Consider the following 4,441-nt stretch of genomic DNA (forward strand, 5'->3'; position numbering starts at 1 on the left):
AATCTAAACTTTCAATACTTAATATCCACATGACTTACCTGTACTCCAAGAACTGTATTATATCAGTGACAGAACTGAGAGAAAACTGGAAGGAAAGGTCTAGAAATCAAAGGACTAGTCAGAGCTAACAACAGAGACAGCCAGTTGATATGTGAAGTCATAAAGGAGAAAACATTGGGACAAAATAGAAATGGCATGAACCATGTAGCTTCAGATTATCATTTGTGGAATGTGCCTAAAACATGCAGAAAGACAAAATCGAGATATTACTCTGTCTGAAGAAGTATATTTTTTAATCTTGTATAATAGAAAATGAAATCAGGCATGTTTAACAAGTAATATTAATAAAGGAACCATTTATAAATCAACCTGCTAAGGCGGCAGGTTGGGGAAGACTTCCATTTTAAATATAAATTGTGATCTGGGGGGAAAAGATGAATTTATTTTGTACTCATTTAAGCATAGCCTATGGATAGTGTTCTGATAATATATAAATTAAATATGATCTTAAAAAGAGGTCTATGAAAAATCCCCTGTTTAACTCATTGCCCATTGACTAACAACATTTAGTTTCAATATGGTATAAAGGAAGAATATCAGATTTGCAGTCAAAGAACTGGTTTAAAATTCCAGCTGTCATTTACCATCTCTGCTACTCTGAGCAAGTCACAAACTCTCTGGGAACTTATTTGCTCTTCTTTAAAATAAGCGTGTGTTGATCCACATGACCTGTGAAGTCCCTTTTTACTCTAATTACATGATCCTATAAAAACAACTTCCACCACAACTCCACATGATGTTGGGGAGAAGTGCTTGATCTTGGAAGGCCTTACTGGGAGATGAAGAGCTGATCTGGGCTCTCAAAACAGATGACTGACCTCACTGTGCCTCATTTTCAGGCTTCTTTTGTGTTCCACTGCTTGCAGAATCTCACTGATGATACCATGACACATGGGCTTTTGCTTGTGATACAAAAATAAGTGGGGGGGGGGGAAGAGGGAAGCAACAAGCTGGATGGGAACTTAAAATTTTTTTAGTTCAGGGACAACATACCAAAGCTTTCATCAATTCTGTACTATCAATATATTGCATATTGAAATCTATAATGGTATCAATTGATTCTCCTGATCATCAAGTGTAACCAATCTTTTCCTTATGAAGTATACTGTAAAAATATTAGCACTTCTAATTTTAGCTACTAGTGATATCTAAAATGGAAAAATGAAACATCAAAACTGAGGAATAAGGATGGTACTTAGGAAAGTGGCCCATTAGATATTTTTGTGAATACTAGACTTTACAAATATTGCAGTCAATAAATGATTATTACATAAATGTTTTATTCATATTATCTTCAGGTCTTCTTGCCTCCCCTATGATGTTATATGGTTACTAATTTTAGAACATTGAAAACTTCAAAGAATCAAAATACCTACCAGGTGACCTAAAGACAAATGGAGAGATATGGTGAACTTAGCTAGGCTTTGGCACATGCCTAATACCTACATGCAAGAATTAGGGATATCATTCAGAAAATAACTGACATACTACCTTTTCCAACTGTACATACAGCAGAAATGAGAGATAATGGAAAAACTACGTACTGGGTAGCCTAAGGTGTTATATAAAGAACACTGGATTCAGAGCTGGAAGACCTAGAGGTTCAAGTCATAGCCCTAATATGTACAACTTGTATAATCATAGGCAAGTCACCTGGACTTACTCATCTGTACAATCTGGACCTGGTTTACTCATCTGTACAATGAGGATTTGGGGGTAAGTACCCTTCCGCCTCTGATTCTGTGAGAGCTTCTAGAATGAAGGACAGCTCCTTGGTGAAGAATACATGAGAGAACATTTCAAGAACTGGTCAGGATGAGGTACATGAAGGAGTTATATGCTGTACCAATAGAGGGAATAGTCAAGTTATCCAATACATATATTATGAATAAAAACACTATTTTGGCAAATGAAATGCATTCATTGGTATTCACCAATACAAAACATGTTACATCATGAAAATCTAGCAAAAAAGTAAAAAAAAAAAATAAGCTTTCTGTGCTTACATTGCTTAGAATTGTATGTGTGAGAAAGGGCTATCAGTCCATTTGTATGGTCAAGGCACATGTTTATATGTCTCTCAACATAACCAAATCCTCCCTGTAAAGGATTTTGATTTTACAGAAGAGATAAAAAGAAAACTTTGTTTTGTTTTCCCCAAACTCACAAAAAGTTAACATTCCACACCCCTAGCCTGAAACTCTAGGTGGAGGGCAATGGGGGTTGAGGAGGCAAAGGGGAGGATACAGAAACAATGCCTGGAGTCACTAAATCCTGGTACCTCTAGCAGTACTACCGAGAAACAGTGACAGGAAAGACCAAGTCCCTGATTCGGAAAACCTGGGTTCATGTCCTGATTCTGACACTAGGTATGTGCCTCTGGTCTAATTTCTCCCCTCTGGGGATCATTTTCTTCATGTGTCAAATGGGGATAGTGCTACATATATCAAAGGGTTATTCTAAGAAAAGTGTTTTACAAACCTGAAAATGCTCTACAGAAATGTCCCTATATATATGCATTTAAGTGGAACATACAGTATTATAATATTCAAATACATAAAGTTATAAATTTTGAAAGGTGAAAGGGGTAAAGGATGTGAAGGGGTGAACAGTCTAATGAGAACAACTTTTTGTGGTAAAGATTCAAGAAGGAAGAAGAGCAAGAAGACATTTCAGAAAAGAAATGGCACGTGTAAAGCATCCTGGAGGTAGCAAGTAAATTTGTCTGACAGAAGCAGTGTAGGCTGGAGAAAGGTAGTTAATTAAAAGGAGAATCAGTTACCCACCAAACTTAAAATCTAAAGGCAACTCAGTGCCACTGGAAGGCCCTGAGGAGAGAAGTGATATACTTGAAATGCTAATTAAGGGAAGGGGGAATTTTGATTCTTTGCAGATGATAACTGACATAAGGATAAAATCTGATGTAGAATACGAATCTCATTCATTTTGAATCAAACCTTGAATTTCAATAAATAGTACATATACTTCACAGGAAACAGAACTGTCAAACAATGAAAATTAGTCTGTGTCATTCTTTATACTTTTTAATGTTTTAAGAAAGGCTGTAAGAACTTATTAGAAAATCTTCCAAAATTAAGTAGTTAGGAAAGTAATTTTCACAGAACAAGGATAAAAACTGAATGCATGTTAATAGAAATGTATGGCAGAGTATATATGTACTTTCTCTGTCCTAGGAAGGAAGAAACTTCTTAGTCACTGACAACTATCATACTGTCCAATTACAACCGGTGTATTTAAAACACATCTAAGCTCATCCGCTGGGTACTTAAAAGTGGATTCCAACTGTGAGATTTTCCATGTGCTGCTGCTGTATTCAAGACACATCTAACAAGCTCATCTATCGGGAACTTAAACTGTTCTATTTCCATTTGTAACCAGTGTGTTTAGAACATATCTAGGCTCATCTATGGAGAACTTAAAAGTGGATTCCAACTGTTATATTTTCCATTTGCAACTGGTGTATTTAAAACACATCCAACAGGCCCCTCTACGGCACACTACATTTCGTTGGGGGTGAAGGTTGGCCCCCGGTGGGGCCGGGGTCCTCAGCAGCGCTCAAGGCCAGGGGGCAGCAGCCGATGCCTCCACGGCACCACCAGCCCCCCCCCCCCACCGGCTTTGTTTCTTGACTTAGGGTCCCCTAAAGCAATAAGCTCGCCAGCCTCGGGGCCGTAAATCACAGCCGATTAATACCGTAGCTCTCGGGCCCTGACACCCACAATCCGTTATGTCTGCCCCAGGAGGAGGGGGAGGGGCCGGAAGGCCAAGGCCACCACAGGTGAGCGCCGGGCGGGGCGCCCCACCTCGCTCGTCGCGGTCACGCGGGGCTTCTTGCCCCCCCTTCCCGTCCGCGGACCCGGGGGTCCTTTGGGTGTGCGTGTGAGGCAGCTGTCAGAGACCCCCAGAACCTGTCCACGAGACAGGCCCCCAGCTGCGGGTCACGGGTGGGAGGGGAGGCAGCCTGGCCCCCCCTCCCCGCTCTGTGACAGGGTGCAAGAGTTCGCCCCCAAGCGCAACGGAGGGGGGGGGGTATCCTGGGGAAGGGAGGGGGCACACGGGACATGAACGCGGGAGGGGGTGGCTAGCGCTGCTTCGTTCGGCTCGCTCTTTACCTTGTCCAGCCCAGGTCCCGGCCGTCTCCCGCTTCCCCGCCACCCCCCGGGTACCTGAGGGGGAACTTTTCCCTCGGCCCCTCAGTTGCAAAGCTCGCCAGCGCCCACCGTTGCCGCAAACCGCCCTCGCCCTAGCAACAAGGTTCCGGTCGTAGAGCGAGCGCCTCTAGGTGTAAGGAAGGTGATGTCGTAAAGCCACGAGTGTCGTAAACCAGGTGCGGTGGGGAGCCCGGGGAGGGGGGGAGCGG

At 42.3% G+C, this 4,441-nt stretch overlaps 1 protein-coding gene across 3 annotated transcripts in view; it reads left to right on the forward strand.

Annotated features, from left to right (window-relative positions):
* The window catches only part of ZEB1 (zinc finger E-box binding homeobox 1), a 552,334-nt gene that overhangs the window by 336,939 nt on the left and 210,954 nt on the right, over nucleotides 1-4,441 (forward strand). Inside the window, exon 1 of one of the 3 annotated variants that reach the window (XM_069086429.1) lies at nucleotides 4,437-4,441. This exon is cut by the window's right edge and continues 112 nt beyond it. The exons of the other annotated variants lie outside the window; for them this stretch is intronic. The gene's annotated coding sequence lies outside the window, so the exon portion shown is untranslated. Of the gene's footprint in view, nucleotides 1-4,436 lie in introns of those variants that run through there. 3 annotated transcript variants of the gene reach the window in all.

The sequence above is a fragment of the Petaurus breviceps genome, unplaced genomic scaffold, assembly GCF_028583685.1.
Source record: "Petaurus breviceps papuanus isolate PSGF00001 unplaced genomic scaffold, PetGlider_PUasm1.0 178, whole genome shotgun sequence".
Taxonomy (NCBI): domain Eukaryota; kingdom Metazoa; phylum Chordata; class Mammalia; order Diprotodontia; family Petauridae; genus Petaurus; species Petaurus breviceps.